The sequence below is a fragment of the Mesoplodon mirus genome, assembly GCF_964341445.2.
Source record: "Mesoplodon mirus genome assembly, chromosome: 14".
NCBI classification, from domain to species: Eukaryota; Metazoa; Chordata; class Mammalia; order Artiodactyla; family Ziphiidae; genus Mesoplodon; species Mesoplodon mirus.
In genome coordinates this window covers 61,272,584-61,295,165 of record NC_138990.1, presented here as the reverse complement: position 1 = coordinate 61,295,165, position 22,582 = coordinate 61,272,584, and positions in this window count along the sequence as shown.

Sequence of the window (22,582 nt, the reverse complement as noted above, 5' to 3'; positions counted from 1 at the left end):
TTTAGTCTGAACCTATCTGTCCTAATTCCAGGCCCTTTCTGGCCAGGTCCTTTTCTCCTGACCTCTCCAGCTAACTTTTCTTTTCTTCGGTTTCCCCTATATCACCCTTTTTCTACAGCTGCCCCAGGGGGCAAATGCTCCCAGTGAGCAACTAGGTCCCACGTCTGATTCGGGTTAAATATTGGGTGGGCCAAAAGATTCATTGGGTTTTTTTCATACGATGGCTCTAGTAGCACTTAGTTGTCTTTAACTTCATTCAAAACAATTTTGTTAGATTGTATGTGACAACTGTCATATCAGCGTGCATTTTAAAAAAAGACATCAAAATTGGTGAATTTTTGTGTAGCCATTTTAATATTGAAGAAGGAAGAAAAAAGCAATATTTTCAGCATATTATGTTTTATTATTTTAAGAAAGGTAAAAACGCAACTGAAACGCATAAAAAGTTTTGTGTAGTGTATGGAGAAGGTGCTGTGACCGATTGAACGCGTCGAGTGGTTTGTGAAGTTTCATGCTGGAGATTTCTTGCTGGATGAAGCTCCACGGTTGGGTAGACCAGTTGAAGCTGACAGCGATCAAATCGAAACAATAACTGAGAACAATCAACATTATACCACGCGGGAGATAGCCATCATACTCAAAATATCCAAAAAACAAGTGTTGAAAATCATTTGCACCACCTTGGTTATGTGAATCACTTTGATGTTTGGGTTCCACATAAGTTAAGCAAAAGAAACCTTCTTGACCATACTTCTTCATGCGATTCTCCACTGAAACGTAATGAAAACGTTCCATTTTTAAAACAAATTGTGACAGGCGATGAAAAGTGGATACTGTACAACAATATGGAATGGAAGAGATCGTGGGGCAAGTGAAATGAACCACCAACAACCACACCAAAGGCTGGTCTTCATCCAAAGAAGGTGAAGTTGTGTATATGGTGGGATTGGAAGAGAGTCCTCTATTATGAGCTCCTTCTGGAAAATCAAATGATTAATTCCAACAAGTAATGCTCCCAGTTAGACCAAAAGCGGCACTTGATGAAAAGCGTCCATTATTAGTCAACAGAAAACGCATAATCTCCCATCAGGATAACACAAGACCACATGTTTCTTTGATGACCAGGCAAAAACTGTTACAGTTTGGCTGGGAAGTTCTGATTCATCCGCCATATTCACCAGACATTGCACCTTCAGATTTCCATTTATTTCGGTCTTTACAAAATTCTCTTAATGGAAAGAATTTCAATTCCCTGGAAGACTGTAAAAGGCACCTGGAAACAGTTCTTTGCTCAAAAAGATAAAAAGTTTTGGGAAGATGGAACTATAAAGTTGCCTGGAAAATGGCAGAAGGTAGTGGAACCAAAGGGTGAATACATTCATTGTTCAGTAAAGTTCTTGGTGAAAATAAAAAATGTGTCTTTTATTTTTACTTAAAAAACCGAAGGCAATTTTTGGCCAATCCAATAGCATCTCACATATTCTTCAGCTGCATCCCTCTCCTCTGGCCCCACCTTCTAGGCTCTTCTTCACTCTGACTATCTCCTTTGGCTCATATTTTACTTTCTCTTTTCTGCCCCCTGCCTACCAGCATGACTCTCTGTCTTGTATCTGAAGTCCCATCACAATTTTATTGAGAGAACAGACTGTTGCTTACCCCCTAAGAGGTTACATGTTGCTCTTGATCAAACTATGGCAACAGGCCAGATCCATGTACACCTGTCTTTGCCATCACACCCGTTTGTTTACATATTGTCTATGGCTGCTTTCCTGCTGCAATAGCAAAGCTGAATGGTCATGACGGAGACCATATGGCCCAGAAAGCCTAAAATATTTATTATCTGGCCCTTTACAGAACGAGTGTGCTGATCCCTGTTCTAGATAATAGAGGATGTTTGTATGTGCATGAGAATGACCCAGTAAAGAAGAGGAATCGATGATACTAGAGCTAGGGGGTAGAGGGATCATAAAATCCAAGAGAAGGGAACAGGCAACAGGTTCCACAGCCCACGTGAAGGATTGGGTTTTTTTGTTTGTTTGTTTTTTTGCGGTATGTGGGCCTCTCACTGTTGTGGCCTTTCCCGTTGCGGAGCACAGGCTCCGGACGCGCAGGCTCAGCGGCCATGGCTCACGGGCCTAGCCGCTCCGCGGCATGTGGGATCTTCCCGGACCGGGGCATGAACCCATGTCCCCTGCATTGGCAGGCGGACTCTCAACCACTGCACCACCAAGGAAGCCCAAGGATTGGGTTTTGATCAGAGTGAAGACACGTCATCCATTGAAGCAGGCAGTGAAACAAGCAGGAAGACAGAGTGTGAGTACAGGTATAGACAGGTGGGTGATGAGGGTGTTCCCACCGACTGCTTCTATTATCTCTGTCTTAAGTGTGAGGCAAGGTCACAAGCTGGAAGTTTGGGGGATAATGGAGGTTTAAGGACAAAAGAGAAATCGTAGAAAGTGGAGAAATGAGCTCACGGGGACATTTTACTAGGATGCCTGTGCAGTGTTGTGAGCACAAGTCTAAATGAAGGCAGTGAGCACGGTGGTGTGGTATTCTCCAGCAGTGCCCACTGGCTCCAGTGCCAGCAGGGGTGGTTGGTTTGGTTTTTTTTTTAATGTTTATTTATTTATTTATTATTAGTCAGCCATTTTATACACACCAGGGTATACATGTCAATCCGCGGTTGGGTTTAATCAGGGTTGGGGCTTTGCCAGGCAAGTCTGATGGATGTAGAAAGGGGCAATGGACTTCAGTGCAATGGGAATGACTAAGGATAATGGCGGGCTGTGGAAGCTACATTGGTGAGAGGGGTGGTAAGGAGTGAGAAAGGTGGAGGACAATGGGAAAGTGTGTGTGTGGGGGGGTTGATCCATGGATTGGAGGTCATAATGAGGTCAAAGCATTTTTGGAGAATACGAGAGCTAGAAGGATCAGAGGTCAAAGAGTGGGGAGCTTGATGTCCAGATTCCAGAGGTGATGGTAGGATCTAGAATATGGCCATGGGAGTGAGAGGCTAAGTCAGGGAGGTCAACGTACCGAGAGGTCACCTACAGTTACCAAACTGGGGACAGACAACAACGCTGAGAGGAAGTGAGTGCGTAAGGGACAGAATCTTCAGTGGGGTTGGCAGGGTGACTAAGAGGACGGCAATAGGGAGGACAAACAAGAGATACGGCATAATGGTCAAATTGTCAATGCGGCAGGGGCTATTGAAGGAGAGCAGAGAGTGGTCTACAAGTAGCAATGGGAACAAGACGGACTCCATCTCACCTCCAACTCAGCGGTTTATGGAATGTAGGAGATAAAACAGCTTCCACCTAAGAGGGCTGCCAAGTGAGGCCTCAGGGAGAATGAGCTTCAGTTAATGTAAGATGAGAAAAATAGTCAGGAGAGATATTGAAGAGATAGGAGCTGTGCTGATTTCCAATGCGCCTCAGTGGAAGGGCTTGGGAGGGTGGGGAGAGGTAGGTAGCAGCCTGAGTCAGATCAGGGTGGACAGAGCCACATTGGGTAAGGCCTGGGAGGTGAACTGGGAGACATGAACTTCTGGGAAGGACCGAGTTGGCAAGGATGTGTAGACATAACAGGATTCAGCTGTGAAAGTCTGAGGAGGGTGCCGTGGAAGGCCAGGGCCCCCAGATGATTCCAGTACCTACTGCAGCTCAAGATGGTGTGCAGTCTGGGGGGTGGCCACAGTCTCCCCGAGGGTCTGCCATCTTCGGCAATGTCGGGGGGGCCTGGGGGGGAGCCGTAGCAATGAGAGCAGTAAACACTGCGGCCGCATGACCCTTCCCTAGAGGGCAGGGGGTGGGGCAGGCAGGGTACTCACACGGGAGCTTGTGCTGATCGTTCCCATCAACGTGCAACACACTTCAGTAACAATAAATGAACCAAGTCACCACCATCAGATTCCTCCCTTGAATCTGCTGACCCCTCCAGCTCCCACCCCATTTACCTGCTCCTCTTCAACGTAAAATAATCCCAAAGAGCAGGCTTCCCTGGTGACGCAGTGGTTGAGAGTCCGCCTGCCGATGCAGGGGACATGGGTTCGTGCCCCGGTCCGGGAAGATCCCACATGCCGCGGAGCGGCTGGGCCCGTGAGCCATGGCCGCTGAGGCTGCGCGTCCGGAGCCTGTGCTCTGCAACGGGAGAGGCCACAACAGTGAGAGGCCCGCGTACTGCAAAAAAAAAAAAAAAAAAAAAATCCCAAAGAGCTGAGGATGTTGTGCGGTCTGCATCCTGCCCCGACCCCTCCACTAAGATTGCTCTTCTCAAGGACGTGCACATGGCAGCCACACTGGCCTTCCGTCTGTTTTTGAACACGCCAAGTCCCCCATGCCCCATCCCCAATCCTCCCACCTTAGTACCTTTGCATATCCTCTTCTCTCTGCCTGAATGCTTTCCCCTCACATTTCCGTTGGTGGCTTCTTCCTGTTGAAATCAGTTCAAATGCACCCTCTGAGAGTGGCTTTCCCCGAGGAACCCTCTAACTTGGCTCCTGAAGTCACTCTATCACATCACCCTGTTCTACTGTCTTCACAGCACGTCTCACCCTCAGAAATGATCTTCTTCATTTATTTGTTCAGTTGTTTATTTTCCATTTCCTTTATCTAGAATGTAAGCCCGTGGAAGCCAGGACCTCATGTCTTCTTCACTGCTATATCCTCAGCATCTAAAACATTGACTTGCTCCTTGTAGATGTCCAATGATTATTTGCTAATAAAATTTGCCTTTACAAGAGAACTCTTTAACTTAAGAACACAAGAGGTAAGAATTCTTCTACAGAGAAAACTAGGTACCCATGCAGCTCTCTGCCAGGAAGGCCTAGGGAGAATCATAAAAATACAAATCCACAGGGGCCCAACCACAGACTAAATCAACATGTCCAGGGATGGGTCTGGGCTTCGTATGCTGAACTAGGACTGTGGGCAATTCATTTGCAGCCAGCAGGTATGGGTGAGAGGACGGCATTCAGGAATCAGTGAACTGAGCAGCATTCATTTGTTTCCACAAAGAATCATTGGACACCTCTGTGGTACCCAGCTCTGTGAGGGACTCAATGAATGTCCTGGTTACAAGCAAGAGAAACCCAGTCAAACTAGCATCATTAAAATAAGGAGGGACTTTCGGTTAAGGATACAAAAGTATCTCAGGGAGCCAAATTGCAGGAGTAGTTGCCTCAGAAAGGTCTGGGGCCAGAAGTGGAAGAGGCACCAGGAGAGAGGCGGCCATTCTCATCCTCACTCACTCTTCCCTCTGCCTAGTTCACGCCTCTCTGCGGGTTGATGTCTCTGCTTCTTTGTTTGCATGGTGGACCAAGGCCCCCTCAACTCTAGGACTTCAGGTGACCAGCAGACTGTACTCACTTCTCTCTTAGCTAACTCTTAAATGCCTGGAGGGAGAGTGTGGCCTAAGGGGTCAGAAGTTGACCCAGAGGACTGATTCCTTACATGGATGGAGACCTGTTCTCAGAAGGTTGGGGGTTACACAGTCTACAACATTTTAGGAACTAATAGCTAGCACTGGGGTATGGAATCTTTGATTAAATTTTCTATGGGGTGGAAGTGGCATCTTTTTTTAGTTGCTGCCACCTGTTAGTGAATGAGTTTATCAAGTTCTTTCCTGAGGAAAGGTCACAGACAAGTTTGGAAATAACTATGAAGGCATCGAGTGCCCAAGGGAGGGTAGGGAGGATGCCATGAGGGTTGAAAAGATTGTACTATTCTTCCGAGGGCCCTGTGAGGCTTGCAGACAAACAGAGGTAAGGGATTTGGGCAGCTGCAAGTCATGAGAGCCTTTTGAACTTGAGGTTAGAAGCACATAAGCTCCATCCACATGGCTTGGTACTTTTAGTTGCTTAGATAGTTCATAGAAGAATTTAACAGGATTGAGGACCCAGGTGTGCTCTCTGGAAGCCTGTTCCTCACGTCCCTGGGAGACTCCCTTGACTGTCTGTTTGAAAACTTATGGGCACTGTTTGCTTTCCCTTCCTTCTCATTTCCGAGAAGGTCAGCAGGCCAGACCTGGGGGATCAAGGAAGGGAGAGGAACGTACTTCATTCAGATCGAGGTGTCAGGGTTCCACAGATCTACAATCAGAAGCTTTGAGGACCAGGACTTTTTTTCTGGCTTCACAGGACCCAGAATTTAACCTGAGGGACTCACCTTCCTAGCAACCCCTCCTTAGAAATGACTTAGATCTCAGCTTTGTTCTTCCCATTCATGAGCTGAGCTGAGGTTATTGGTCAGGGAATCAACACCAAAACAGGGGGCCTGGTTCTGCCTCACACAATGTTAGGGCCTATGAAAGCCACAGAAACAACTCCTAGTGGGGTTGGGGCCTGCTCAGTCCACTGGGCTAGGGATGGGTGAGCCACATCATCCCACGGCTTGGGACCAAGACTGTAGGAGTAGGGCTGCCTTCCCTCTGAGGGCCAGGCCACAGGATATGTTTCAAGTCCCACTGTTGCCCCCTCACAAAGCAAGAACCAGGAAGCTGTCCCGCCCCTAGTTCTCCATCCTTTCTCAGAGCAAGAGAAAACACTGACAGAGTAAAATAGAACCAAGAGACTTTGTTTCATTCCATTATTCAGCAGATATTCACTGAATGCTTACCACAAGCACTGGGCTAAACGTGGGGAATGTGCCATGTGTGAAACAGATCCAGTCCCTGCTGTTGACCAGAAGCACAGGCTCTTCCTGGGCCTCAGTTTCCTCATCTGTAAAATGAGACGGTTGGACTAGATCAACAGTTCTCAAAGTTTAGCATGCATTCAAGTCAGCTGGAGGACTTGTTAAAACCCAGCTTGCTTGGCCTTACCCCCAAAATTCCTGATCCAGGAGGCCTGAGAATTATCTTTCTAACAAGTGCCCAGGTGATGTAGATCCTGCTGGTCCAGGGACCACACTTTGAGAACCACTGGACTAGGTGATCTCTCAGGCCCCTTCTAGCTGTGACAATCAGTGATGTGGATGATTTGCTGGTCGCTGGAGTGACCTAAGCAGAAAGGGATTGTGCAAAGTCAGCCTGGAAACTGAAAAGTCCCATAAGTTTCCTGAGCTGAGGGGTAAATGGATCAGAGATAAACCTCAACAGAGCCACTAAAGCATTTGCCTCATTATTAAAAAAAAAAAAGATTAAAAAGTAACCTCCTAAAATGAAATTTCAATCAGAAGCTGGAGAAATTATTTCAACTTTCCATTGGGGAAAAAAAGGCTCCACTAAAAAGCTACAAGGGTATTGATGTCTATTAAATATTTGCTTTTCTCTCTAGCCCACACTAGACTGAGTAATTTGTATTTGGCAGAAACCAGCTGCAATTACATTAGTCAATCCAAAAGCCCAACTTGCTCATACAAAATGCAAACAAATTAGTTAAAATGGCCTAATTAGTGGACTGTAAAAATACAAACTGAGGCTGGCAGCCTGATGTGTGTTAGTCAAAAGCACTGTCTCCCCACAAGGGGAGCCTGGAGCTAAGGAGACACGGCTTTTAGCTCATTGAGGGTCTCCTTCCAGGACCTCTGATAGCTAATGATCCAGACGAATCCCAGTGGTTCTCCCTTAGGAAATGTTATCCTCTCCTGACCTGGGGCATGGCCTCATCCTTGGCCAAGTAGGTGCAATAGTCGGAATGTGGGGTTTGGATCCAGATAAACTCAGGCTTGAATCTCAGCCCCACCAACTCACCAGCTATCGCTTTATTCAAGTTGCTTCCCTGAGCCTCGTTTCCTTTGTTTTTTCAATTTTTGAGTTTTATTTTATTTTTATACAGCAGGTTCTTATTAGTTATCTATCTTATACATGTTAGTGTATACATGTCAGTCCCAATCCCCCAATTCATCCCACCACCATCTCCACCCCTCCACCACTTTCCCCCCTTGGTGTCCATACATTTGTTCTCTACAACTGTGTCTCTATTTCTGCCCTGCAAACCGGTTCATCTGGACCTTTTCTAGGTTCCACATATATGCGTTAATATACGATATTTGTTTTTCTTTTTCTGACTTACTTCACTCTGTATGTTTCCTTTTTAAAATGGAAAGCATGCAGCCTGTATTAAAAAGTGGCTAAGAGGATTAGCAATTAGGTATACACCTTTCTGGTGCATTGTAGTCGCTCTGTTATTAGTGTAGGTCTGGGTTTCCTGTGCCTTCACGTACTGGAATGGCCTATAGGCCAGGATTCTGGTTCCGATTTAGGCCACCCGTGGGCGGTTTTGTAGAGACTGGATGAGTCTGAGGTAATGACCCTCAGAGCACTGGCCAAGGTCAAGGACTGTTGAGTATTGTGGTATGCTTCAGACAGCTCATCTGTGTTGTATCCCGAGGGGCTACAAGCTGCAGCCATATAGAGGCATGACAGAGAGCTGGCAAGGACTGCAGACACCTTCCAGTCTGAGGGTTCAAGCCCTCACTGTGCCTCATGGTCCCTCGGTGAGCCTCTTCAAAAGGCTGGAGCCAGGATCCCACTCCCAGAGAGTCTGATTCAAGCAGCCTTGGAGGGGCCCAGGCATCAGTGTGTTTTGATGCCTCTCCAGGTGATTCTAAATAAAATCAAGGTTAAGGGTCATTCCTCTAATCAGACCCTTTATTTTGTGGGGAAAAACAAAAACCAAGCAGATATGCATAAATATTTTAAAAACAAACAAGTCAGCAAAACAGTGATAACAACTCAGAGACTCAGAGAGATGTGAGTTATCTAAGGTCACGCAGAATTAAATTTTCCTAAATTGTTGGCTCTGATAGGAAGAATGCGTGCAGGGGCTTCCCTGGTGGCGCAGTGGTTGGGATTCCGCCTGCCGATGCGGGGGGCGTGGGTTCGTGCCCCGGTCCAGGAGGATCCCACATGCCGCGGAGCGGCTGGGCCCGTGAGCCATGGCTGCTGAGCCTGCGCGTCCGGAGCCTGTGCTCCACGGCAGGAGAGGCCGTGGCAGTGAGAGGCCAGCGTACCGCAAAAAAAAAAAAAAAAAAAAAGAATGCGTGCAGGATAACCAAAGAGTACTGGGGCTCTTTACCAGGCCCCTAAAGGAGGCTAGACTTTGGTGACAATCAACATCTTGTATTTTATTACACCTTCTCGCCCCGAGCACATTTCCAATTCAATTATACTCACAACATCAACCAGCTTGAGACTTGGGAGTCTCAGGGAAGTGCTACAATTTGCTTCAAGATCACACAGCCAATCAGACACAAGACTGAGATACCCGGGGGAGCAGTGTTAGAGAACTAGAGAGTCCCTGTCAATTCTGGACAGCAGACTTTGTGAATCACATCCGGGTGTGGATTCCACCCAAAAGGCAGACGCAAAGTCACACACTTATGTAGAGAGGACTGGGGATTGAAGCTGTCCTGAGTGAGTGGAGAGATGTTTAGTCTCCTAACTGTGCGACCCTTACCTCAAAAATAGAATCTAACCCTTCAGGGACTGTGTCTCAATTACTTTTGTATCCTTCATTTAATGGGTGCGCTTCTGAATTTTCCTGCCTCTGTTTTCTTGGGCCTCTGCTCACTGCAGAGCCAGACGCCTGGACCCAAAGAGACCAGGACACAGGCAGAATCTATCGGCTTCTCACCTTGAGGGAAGGGCAAGGAGGGCTGGTCCTGCTCCTGCCCCCATCCTCTACCTCCAAGCTCCCCTTATGTCCATCCTTGCCACCCCAATTCCCAGAACCAAAATCCCAGGGACATAAAAATGTAGTGTCATTTCTGACATGTGTGGCTGTCAATAATTTCATCACTACCTATGTTTGGACCTTTCTAAGTGCTCTGAGAGGTAATTCACGCTTTGACATAATTATCTCAGATTGTGGCAAGGTTTCAGGCTGAGGTTAGATCCTTCAGCTTTGCCTACCTTCTTAAGTCATATATTTAGCTCATTAGTACTTAGCTTCTATTTCCTCATTTCTAATCTCAGTTAAGGTTAAGCGTTTCCCTCTAAGAACTGCCATAGCTGCTTCCCACAGCTATGGAAAATGTTGTATTGTATTGAAATGTTATTTTATTTTTATTTATTTATTTTTTTTGTGGTAAGCAGGCCTGTCACTGCTGTGGCCTCTCCCGTTGTGGAGCACAGGCTCCGGACGCGCAGGCTCAGCGGCCATGGCTCATGGGCCCAGCCGCTCCGCCGCATGTAGGATCTTCCCAGACCGGGGCACGAACCCGTGTCCCCTGCATCGGCAGGCAGACTGTCAACCACTGCGCCACCAGGGAAGCCCTGAAATGTTATTTTATCTTTCATTATTTTCTAATTTTCCTTAGTGAGGGTCTGTTGGTAAAAAAAATCAATTTGTCTGAAAATGCTTCGAAATGTATTTCTTCTAAGTATAGACTTTTAGGTTGCTAAGTATTTTCTTTCAACACATTGAAGATATTTTTTTCCACTATGTTCTGGCTTCCATTGTTGCTGTTGGGAAACCAGCTGCTACTCCATTCATCATTCCTTTGAAAATAATGTTTTTCTTCTCTGGCTGCTTTTAAGATTTTTCCTCTCTGTCTTTTGCATTCCGTGATTGCAGTGTGATGTGCATGGGTATGTGCATTGCCACATACATGGTTATGTGTATTGAACTATACTGATAAATATCAGTTGTATGTTCGGGTTGACAGAAAGTTCAAACATGGACCTGGATAATTCAGATGAGGTTTGAGTAGCTAAAAAAATTCGGATGAGGGCTTCCCTGGTGGCGCAGTGGTTGAGAGTCTGCCTGCCGATGCGGGGGACGCGGGTTCGTGCCCCAGTCCGGGGAAATCCCACATGCCGCGGAGCGACTGGGCCCGTGAGCCATGGCCGCTGAGCCTGCGCATCCGGAGCCTGTGCTCCACAGTGGGAGGGGCCACAGCGGTGAGAGGCCCGCATACTGCAAAAAAAAAAAAAAATTCAGATGAAAGTTGACACCGTGAGAATACACAGCAGAGAGAGACAGGGCTATAAGCTTTTGGACTCCAGCTTTCATAAAGGAATACATTGTTGTAGATGGCAATTTCTAAGTGAATAAGGATCACATCAGACTTTCTGGAAAAATATCTTCCTCTTCCAAGCTCAAGCTCAGGTACAATCTTGGTTTTATACAACGTTGTATGACCACAAAGTTTAGTACAGTATAATCCAGTAGGCTGGTGCATGAACACAATCTCCATTAATCACTCCCAGCTTGATCTCGGGAAAGCTGCGATAGGAGATTAGAACAAAGGTCAGGGATCCAAATATCTGTACAAGTTCTAGGTATGACTCATGGGGCTTACTCTGCCATGTAATTTTATCTTTTATTTATACTTCTTGGCTTATTTTTTTGCTCAGAATCCATGGAAAATTCCTAACTTTTCAAATATTGCCTCTGCCCTATTCTTCCTTTCCTCTCCTCTATAATTTTCTTGATGTAAGTAAAACATGTTCACCAGATCTTGCATGTCTCTTAAATATTTCTCTGATGTTATCCTTCTCTTTGTCCTTCTGAGCTACATTCTGGATAATTTTTTTCATGCTCTTTTCAGAATATCTGATCTTCTGTTGAAGCCATCTATTTTTTAAATTTCAACAATTTAATATTTTTTTATTGCTTAAAGATCTATTTGAATTCTTTTCTAATCTGCTTAGGCATTTCTATAGCCTCTTACTGCTAGTCATACTTTTAATCCTTGCCTTTACTTTTTAAAATGTATTGAACAAAGTACTTTATATGTATGTCGGATCATTTCAATATCTGATTTCTTTGTGGGTTTAAGTCTGCTATTTGCTGGCTCTTGCTCATGGTATTTTGTTTCCTTGAATGTTTTGTGATTTTTGACTGTGAGTTTATATCTTTGAAACTTTATCTATGGGAATTATCTGAGGTTTGGATTAAAGTTCTTTCAGAGAGGTATCATCTTATTCCCTAGGTCTCTGGGACCACTACTAATTTAGATTCACTTCCTCAGCTTCTTAACTGTAGGCTTCTTGGACCACTGGGGAGTATGCATTTGACATGTAAGCTCATGGGAGAGCTGGCACATGGTTATAAATTCTCAGAAAAATTCTCCCCCTCTGTTTAGAGTCAAAGCTGGATATATATAAGTTTCCTTGTAGTCCTCTTGGTAGGAGTAGAGTCTAGGTTATTTCTCAGCCATCTTTACAATGATGGGGCAGTAATTTGGAGTCTCAGTTTTATGCATAGGGGATCTCTACTATATTCCCCCAACTTAGGTAAGCCCTAGGCTTTTTCTTCTTTTCCCTCTTGCCCTATAAGGCTGTGAAAACAAAACCAGTTTACATGATTTGTCACATGCCCTCAAGGCCAAAGCCAACTTCAGTGGTCCATTTATTTCTCTGCAATTTCACTTTTACCTAGTTTTTATCTAGGAATATTCCTTCGTTTCTTTCCAATTCATTAGTACATTGAAGAGTGTTCTTTTAATTTTATCCAGAGTTTATAGTTGTTTTCATTGGGTAGATCGATCAGCGTTTAGTCCACTGTCTTGTAAGAAATGGACATGGCTACCTACTGTCTTTCTGATCCTGAGCAAACAACTGATCTCTTCAAACCTCAGTCTCCTCACCTATAAAATCATCTCTTTTCTAGAGTTATTTGAGGATCAATTGAGATATTGCACAAAAAAGAGTTTTTAAACTAAAAAGTAAAGCAGTATAGCAATATTAGAGCATGTTGTGACTCTGTATCTGATAAAAATGAATTCTTTTTCACGAAGATGAGTGAAGAAAGCTAGCACAGGCTAGTTATAATCCAGGTCAATATTCACCTAGTCATTCAACAAGGATTTGCCAAGCACCTTCCATATGGCACTTTTCTATCCTAGGGTTTACCTGATTCAATTATTTCCTGAGGTGTTGAGCCCAGGACAAAATTGTGGTTTACTTAGAAATTATTTAAAAAATATCTTCTGCTGTTTGCTTACATGTCCCTTTTCTTTCTTCTAAATGACAGACTGACATGTCTTTTCTAGCACAGCCTTATTTCCTCTGCAGGCCAAAAAAGTATTTGTTTCCTTAAGAGCACTTTTAAAGTCCTGATACCTTCTGGGAATTTCTCTCAAGGACTGTTTTCAGCTCAAGTTATTTGTCTCCAGCCTGGGCCAGCCCTGTGAGGGGCTAGGCCGTTGGTCTAGATGGCAAAAACCTGGGCTCCAATTCCCTTCATCCTTACTTGTCTGTTTAGCTTGGGAAGATCACAGCCCTCAGTTTTAAAGACCACACATCCCATCCTTATAAAAAACGGAATACTTGGGCTTCCCTGATGGCCCAGTGGTTGAGGGTCCGCCTGCCGATGCAGGGGACGTGGGTTCGTGCCCCGGTCCGGGAAGATCCCACATGCCGCGGAGTGGCTGGGCTCGTGAGCCATGGCCACTGAGCCTGCACGTCCGGAGCCTGTGCTCCACAGCGGGAGAGGCCGCAGCAGTGAGAGGCCCGCGTACCGCAAAAAAAACCCCAAAAACAAGGAATACTCATCCCATTGTGAGGGTCAAGTGAAGGTAATGCATATGAAAATACGCTGGATGCTTTGAAGCTTTCTACAATTTAAGGGAAAGGAATTATTATTGCCCAGCATTAGACATGATTTATTCTCATACCACCGCCCGCACCCACCCCCGCCTCCACTAATATTAGCTCAGGCCAGAAAAAAATTGTAGGGAGCATTGTCATGGAAGCCAGAATCTGGGAGTGCTCACAATTGTGTATCATGGCGGGACACATCCCTTCTTGGCCACAGGCCCCTGGCTCCAGGGAAGGATCACATTCCTGCCGCCTTTGGCTGCACAGCACCTGCGTCCCTGCCTCTCCCCAGCTGCCTGTCTCACTGGGGCAGCCCTCCCAGGCCCGGCTGAGGGGACCTGCCTCTTCTGGGCTGGGCGCAGAGTGCCCGAACCAGCTGATCTGCCAAGGGCTGTGGTATCAAGGGTCAGTGTCAGGACGTGCTGACTGCGGAGGACACGGTGACAGGCTGAGCTGGGGCAGTAATTAGACAGTGAGAGCTTCCTCCAGCAAGCTGCAATCAATAGGTCCGCTTACTGAGGGAAAAAAAGATTAAAGTAAAGCAGATGGTGGAAGATAATAACATCTCCCACTTAGCTCACGTTTTCACTCATCAAAGCCCTTTCGCCACCATTTTCTCGTTCGGTCCACAGCACCTCTCTCCTTAGATCCTCTGGTGGGTGTAGCTTGCCAATTTTACAGGCAAGAAAGCTGAGGCACAGACACGGCAGCTGATCAGCCTTGCTCTAAGAGCTGAGACACACATTTCCATTATTTTTGTGCTAGCCATCCCATCATCAGTATCTTGAAGAGAATGCAAACATATTCATTAATGCCACACATTTTTATTGAGCACCTACTATGTACCAGTCACTGTTCTAGGCATAATGGATACAGCAGCGAAAGAGACAAAGGCCTATTCTCATGGTGGTTCCAATTTAATAGAAGATAATACCCAGACAAATGAACATGATGATTTTCGACAGTAGTAGGTGCTATGGAGACTATAAAATATAATGATTTGATAGAGAGGAACCAGCAAGGTTAATTGAGCCTGGAAAGAGCTCTCTGAGCAGGTGACCTCTGAGCTGAGACCCGAATATCAAGAAGTTGCGTGAATGTAGGGGACTTCCCTGGCAATCCAGTGGTTAAGACTCTGCACTTCCAATGCAGGGTGCGTGGGTTCAATCCCGGTGGAGGAACTAAGATCCCACATGCCACATGGTGCAGCCAAAAAAAAAACAAGTTGCGTGACTGTCAAGAGAGGCAAAATAATGAAGGAAGAGCAAATGCAAATTAATAGCGAATTAACAGCGTTTTGGACCTTGCGGTTTCTCAGGATTGAAAAAGGAGGCTGAGGAAGAGGAAGTTCTCTTGTGAAGCACAGGGATGCTGGCCTGGAAAGTCTGAATTTCCCTCTGGAGCACGTTTCTCTGCCACCAACTTTTCTTTACTCCTGGTCTCAGGTTGCCCATCTGTGAAATGGAAGCAGTGGTGTCAGTCACTGTTACAGACCCCACAGTGAAGAGTTGTGAAGTGTTAGACACACAACCACACCAGGAAGGTGTTGTGAATTCTTTAGACACTTAGTAAATATTAAACATTTCCTGTTTTAAATAATGTTACCAAGACAGCTAAAAAGTAAGCCTCTCTATTCTACTCACTTGGACTAAATTCAACTGATCTACCCGAACATGACAATGTCAGTTTCCAAAGGCTTCCTGTCAATGACATCACAATCTCTTAACTTTACAGAGTACACTCCACTGTACAGAGCCTTTGGCTGCTCTTACTAGACAACTACTAGATGGTGAGCCCTTTGAAGGCAAGGACCATTTACTTACTTACTATAAAGGTGCAATAGATGTTTGTGGAATTACTATGTGAAATACACAACTTTATCCCCATCACAGTGTGTCTCCTCACCCCCCCCCCACCTCCATGTGGGCAGGGTCATTATTAGCATCCTAATGTATCAGGTGAGGAAACTGAGGCGCAGAGAGTTTGAGAAACCAGCAATCTCTACCCAACCTCACCGACTTGATTGAAAATTTTCTTGGTACCTGTATCTACAGCAGCAGCAGAAACATCAATCAAGTTTTCAGAGACAGACAGACACAAAAATAGAGATTTCTCTCTGCTTAAAGAGTCCGAGTCAGGGGTCTCAAATCTTCAGATCTAAGTGGAATTACCTAAAGAGACCTTAAGACCGATGATTCAGAAGTTCTGCACAGGAAGAGACTGATACAATTATTTAGGCTTGGTTTGCAGCTGGATAACCAGGCCAGAGAGTTACGTGAGCTTATCAAGGTCACCTAGGTAGCTAAACACTTATTTTTAGTGCAGTTATCACTTCCTTTTACAAAGGTCCCCTGTGGCATGGGCTTGGGGCTTCATGTCATTTGCATTTGGATTGCCTGAGATGTCAATCAGTTCTAGCCACCTGCCAAGAAAGTTGCAAGCCTAAGACTTTATTTAAGTAGAAAGAAGAAAGGGAGTGATAAGAGCAGTTTAGCTGTTTTAATGAGGCTGAAAAATTGCAGTCAGTAGATTCAGATAGAAACATAACACGTTTGGACATCATTCATTTTACCCAAACACAGACTCCTTTTGAGGCTTCTAAGAGAGTTCTGGCTGCTGAATAGACGCAGCCAAAGGGTGCTCGATCTTCAGAGCTTCTTGAAATCCCTCCTCCTCTGCACTGGCTCTCAATCTTGGTTGCACATTGGAATCATCTGGAGAACTTTAAAAAGCTCTGCTGCCTAAGCCCTACCTCCAGAGATCCTGGCTCAGTTGTTCTGGGATGTGGCCTGGACACTGAGATGTTTCAAATCTCTGCAGATGATTGTACAGTGCAGCTAAGGTTGAGAACAATGGTCTGTAAGGGGCTGTTCCCCAACAGCAAGGAAGAAAGACACTAATATAACAAGGAGGGGAAAGTGTCATTTCCTCGATAGCTTGCACCATCTGGGACTGTGCTGGGACAGTCATTTCCTCTAAGGTGACCAACCTTCAGGTTCTTTGTCCCAGGTTTAGCACTGAAAGTCCTGCTTTCCAGGAAACCCCTCAGTCCCAGACAAACTGGGAAGGTTAGTCATCCCACCCCAACCCAGGCTGGCTCAGTTCTTTTGCATAACGGTAAGAGGGGAATTCAAGGGAAGGAGGGGAATTTAAGGCAGAGTTGGGAGAAGAGAATGAAGATGCAAGTAGGCAGAGAGAGGGCTGTACAATGACCCCCTAATATCATAAGGGTCCACCAATTCCAAAGTACTTGATATGGATAACTTTTTTTCCTTGTAAAACTGTAAAGGTGGCCAAGTTTCCTTCAAGGGTTGAAATCGTGGGAAGCTGAAGTGGCCCTGAGGGGATAAGGACCCCAGGAATTTGCACAAATTTCGTGAGACGGTTTGGCATCTGGTGGGACTGGTGTGGTTTGATGCCCTTTTCACTGAGACCCTGGAGCAAATGGCTCCCAGGTGACATCTGAGTCACACTGGCATCTATCATACACTGAACCTTTTATTGGACACCATTTTTTCCCCAGACACCGTAGCTGGCCTCACACCCAGGGTGAATGAAGGGGGTGGGTATGGGCAGAGAGGCAGTATGAAGTTACTGCAGAGAAGGTACTGTTAAGGGGTTCTTTGGGGTGCGGCTGGGGGCAGCTAGACTGGCACACATGGGGTGTCTGGAGAAGGGAAACCAGCTTAGCTAGCTTCACAGAGGGCAGGCCCCTGTTTTATAATAGTATAAAAGACGAATCATGCCAGCTTTTCAAGTGGCCATTGGCCAGGAATCTGACATCATTAAATGTTCAGGAATCATTTGCAAAATGACCTCACGGGCCCCAATCATCCCCAAAGTTGATCAGACAAATGGATGGAAACAGATCGTTTCATTTTCCTTGTTTTTCTGGGTTTTTTTTTTTTTTTTTTTCAGGATTCTGCTCCACATCATCCTTGTCACCATCCCTGAAGAACCAAATTTGGAAAGTTTTCGACTGGCTTTTGGTGCTCTGATTTTTTAGAGGGAAGGAAAACACCTATTAAAAATGTTTGTTCCGGGTGGATGGTTGCTTCCAGCAGCCTCTGGTGCCAGAGAAATGAATCTAGAATCCCCAGTCCTTTGCCCAAATCTCAATGGCTAGTAATTAAATTTCCACTAACAGTTTGTTTTATCACCTCAGTTAGCTTGTTGACATATAATAGGTGCTGCTGAGAGGTACAGCTAGTTAATGATTTTCTTTACATATTGATATTAGTACCTGGAGAGGGAACATCTCCTCTTCAGAATATGATTACTATTTTGAAATGTTAAGCACAGGAGGGAAATCCGTTGCTATAAATTAAACAAGAAGTTCTGAGAACTTCTATCTTCAGTTCCCATCCAGACACTAATGCATCTCATTTACTTTGCGCTGTTCCCCTGAGTTATCTGTGTCACACAGGCGACTCTTGCATGTCGCATTAACTATCTATTGAAAAAAGCTCGGAGTGTGCTTGTAACAGTGCCCTGAGTCAGGAGGAAAGGAAGTGCGCAGAACAGGAAAAATTCATCGCTGCTACATTTCAAGTTGCTTGGATATTTTAATTCGAAGAGGAAAGAACCCATGTCAGCTAAAGACGGAGCTACAATTAAACCGATTCGCATTCACAGTTGCCTCTGAACCCGCTCTGGGTTGATTCTTTTCCCCATCTTTAAACTACATGAAATCAATTACCTCTGCAAACCAGTGGTAAGGATTGTACGCCAGCCACTTACTCCTGAAGTGAAGAAATGATTTGGAATTCAGTATTAATGTGAACAGCTCTTCCAATGGAAAACTCCTTCCGATTCTCTAGGGGCGGGTTCAGGAAGACACACCACCCCCTGGCCTCTGGCTCGGATGCCCAGGGCAAGGGCAAGGTCTTTCTGTGACAAATGCTGGGGCAGGACAAAGCCGGCTTCACCTCCAGAGTGGCCGGCCCTTAACGTGTCAGGCTTTACACATAGTGACAAACGGGTTCCCGGCCTACCCCAGAGTGACAGCTACAGGGGGAAGGGGGGACAGACGTCCTGGTCTGAAAATACCTCTTGTGCGTGGAGGATGCCAGCCACCTGGAGTGGTGATAGGCACTGGTGTGTACAGGATGTGAAATGGAGTTGATGTGGTGTCATTTTGGCTCTCCGATAACCTGGTTATCTCTTGCCAAGACTTCACGTCTGATTAGTCCGCTCGGAGGGGACAGGGGACTCTATCAGCCTCACTTCCCGACACTGCCGTCAACTTCAGAAACACGGTGAAGGAATTTAAGACGAGGTGTCACCTCTTCCTATCGAATCCTTTTGTGAGCCACCCCTGAGTCCGGCGCCTCCTTTGGAAAACATTCATAAAGGGGAGAAATGAAGTCGGCTGGCTTCAACCTGGTGATGCATTCTGCGGTTCCATCTTCCTGGGTTAGCATCTCCTGGCTGGCTCTAGGCTGTCTCCTGAGAGTTTTCTTTGTCAGCCACCCTGGTAGGGGGCAGGATGTTGGTCCGACAGTGAACACCGGCTGTTCGCAGCTTGCAGGAAGGGTGAGGCTTGCTGGAGACAGGCAAGGCAGCTCCTGTTGAGATCCTTGTCTGAGCATGGGGGAATCATCCAGTAAACTGCTGACAAAGTAAATCCTCCCTAGCTGCCGCCTCTTTACCTAGTTGGGTAATTTTGCCACTCTAGCTCCAGGGGCCCTGGCAAGGCCCGGACCACACCAGGTTTTCTAGGGGTCCGATCCTGCCAAGCTTCCTGGCAAAGGAAAGGAGTCTGTCTCCTCTGCAAGTTTCATACTCTCAAATCCACCCCTCGCCCCTACAGCTGCAATGGCTATCCCAACGGCAGATCTGTGACCTCCTCCCATTCTGAAGAGAAAAGAAGTGTGACGACAGCAGGGTTGGCCATTAGAAAAGTTATGATGTCCAAGAAAAATAACATTGGCATAGGTTGGTCCTTCTCCTGGCAAGTGCCTTCTCAAACGCACCCCCCCCCCACCCTGTAGGCATGGAGTGCTCCTATGATGCCGCATCCCTCTTACTAGAAACAAGATTAAGAACTCATTTATAGTGGCATGTCAGGAACTCAGTGTATGGCCCTCGATCCTAGACAATTTGATTTTAAAAGAACCCGTAGAGATCAGTGCTTAATCCAAGAGGAATGAGTCTCTAATGGTGGAATTGCAGGCACTGAAAGATCTGACATTTTGGAACCCTTGGTGAGATATTTGTCAGGGTCCCTTGGATCATACTCTCTGAACAATGGTGTCTTAATTGGGAAAGTGGGGATTATAATATTAGGCTTACTTCTTACTCCTGTCAGAGCTCTAGGATGTGATGATCGAATGTGGGCATGCAGGAGGTACCACTCAAACAGTAAAATGTATAACATAATGCCATTATTTTCTGTAGGAGGATGTAGCTGCACTTAGGGAATAAAGTCCAGACCTTCAACGATTTAGTCCCAGAAGGAGAATCTGCCAGCTGACTTCAAAACACTATTCTGTCCCACTGAATTCCATGTAGCTTCCAAGAAAAGCTTCTGCCCTTCCATGAGCTGTCCTCAGTGGGAATAATACATTCAGTTTTATCAGAGTTAAGCTGCAGGAGACAAAGCCCCTTTCTAGATTTTAAGCAGAAAGGTATTTAACAGAGGGTCCTCATGAAACCATTAGAATAGCTGCAGGAACTGGTTCTAGCCAGGCTCCAGGAATGACTCCCAGAATAACACCACAGAGCTGACCCTCCAGGGAGCTGCTGCTTCTGCCACCATCAGGAAAGCAGAAGATCAGGAGGCCAGTTCTGGGATCAGTCCAACAACACATCGTCCATGGGCGAGCCAGGAATCAGGGAGCAGACGCTAATACATCTGCCTCCCAGCTCCACAGCTGGACACTGGGGCTCTGCTACAGAAAAGCCTTATAGTTCTATGACTGTGCTTGCCAGCCAAAGGATGACATGGAATAGTATCTGGCATATTAGTGTTTCTTAACCATCTCTTCCTCCTTGATTCCCAAAGGATCAAGATGGGCACCAACCTGGAAGATAGCATTGTCTGGCTGCCTTGAATGCACCAGGTGTCTCCCTTAGAAATGCAGGACATCTGCTGTTATTTGGGAGAATATGGACATAGACCAACAGGTCAATATTGAAAACGTATTGTGTCTGTACTATTTAAGGTACTGTGGGGGCGGCAGAAGAATGGGAAATCAATGGTCTTTGCTTTTAAGGAACTCAAGCTGATCGGCACAATAAAATGTATGCTAATGAGGATCCAGGGAATCTTGTCTTTGGGCCTCCCTGGCCTCCTATGATCTTCTGGATCAATGTCAATGTGAGAATTTTACTGTCCTGTAACTTTGCCAAGGATAGTCACATAGTCAGATGATGATGTGTCCATTGAATGCTTCCTTCACTCTGGACAAAACTGCAAAGTTAGCCAGGTGTGACACAGGGCTTCTAAGCTCACCTGTCCTCAGGTCCCTACACCTCCCAGATGCCTCTCTCTCATCTCTTTCCTTCCAGCCTAGTTCCCAGTGAGCCACTATGTACGAACATTATTTAGCAGCCAGTTCCTGGACTAAGGTATTAGAAGTCAAAGACTTAAGGTTTTCTTTACCTGTGATATTTGCTTGTTAATAAGATGCTTTAAAGACTCAAATCCTTGCTGATTTGCTAACTCCATAGCCTCTGAGTGGAGAGACACTCTTGTGTATATGACCCAGATCTGGCCAAGGAAATGATGATGAGGGTGATGAGAAGGTTACTAAAAATAATTGCTAACATGTATTGAAAACTTGCTATGTACTAGTCACTGTTCTAAGACCTCTGTATATATTGACTCTTTTTTTTTTTTTTTTTCCTGTACGTGAGCCTCTCACTGTTGTGGCCTCTCCCCTTGCGGAGCACAGGCTCCGGACGCGCAGGCTCAGCGGCCATGGCTCACGGGCCCAGCCGCTCCGCGGCATGTGGGATCTTCCCAGACCGGGGCACGAACCCGTGTCCCCTGCATCGGCAGGCGGACTCTCAACCACTGCGCCACCAGGGAAGCCCTATATTGACTCTTTTAATCCTCATAACAACCTTATAAGATAGGCACTATTATTGTGATGATTTTATGGCCATTGAAATAGAGACACAGAACTCTCCCAGGTTCACACAGGTAGTAAGTGGAAGGGTCTGTGTGTGAGCCCAGAGCCCAAAACCTTCTATCCTCTCCAGTTTCTCTATGAGATATGGTGGGAAATCTGCTGTGGTTTCTGGGGAAATTTTTCCTCCATGACAAAAGAGCAGCACAAGGAGAAAACTCTTTTGCCCTTTTCCCACCTTTCCTTACATGTTCTTGTGTTAAGGAGCAGTGGCAGCCATATTGTAACCATGAGGCAATAAGCTTGAGGACACAAGCCAAGAAGTGCAAGACAAGTAGAATAAAGAATGCAGGGCTTCCCTGGTGGCGCAGTGGTTGAGAGTCCGCCTGCCGATGCTGGGGACACGGGCTCGTGCCCCGGTCTGGGAAGATCCCACATGCCGCGGAGCGGCTGGGCCTGTGAGCCATGGCCGCTGAGCCTGCGTGTCCGGAGCCTGTGCTCCGCAGCGGGAGAGGCCACAACAGTGGGAGGCCCGCGTACCGCAAAAAAAAAAAAAAAAAAAGAATGCAAAGAGCCTGGTCCCCTGATGATAGTACTGAATTGCTAAACTAACCCTTGCACCAGTAAACAAACTTTTATCTTTTATGGTCACAATTAGTAATAAAAATCTAACTTCCTTAATCAGCTTGACCCCAGATCCTGCAATGGATCACTGTGGAGGTGGTGATGGTGGGGCAGGGGCACAGCAGAATCTAAGAGCTTCACAAGAGCTCTCTTGTTGAGGACCACCATTAGCATTTTCTCTGAGGTTCTGAGTCCTTATCCAAGAGAGCAAGGCCAGAGAGAGTTCTGAAGAGTCCTTGTAAGGTGGTGCTTCTTTGTATTTCAGGATTCTTATCTGAAGACTCACTTCTCCCCTCTGGCTGAAACTGGGAATATCTACATGCTTTACGCCCACACTGAAGACAATTATGAATTCAGCACAATTCATTCAAATTCAACCAAACGCACACAAATCAACA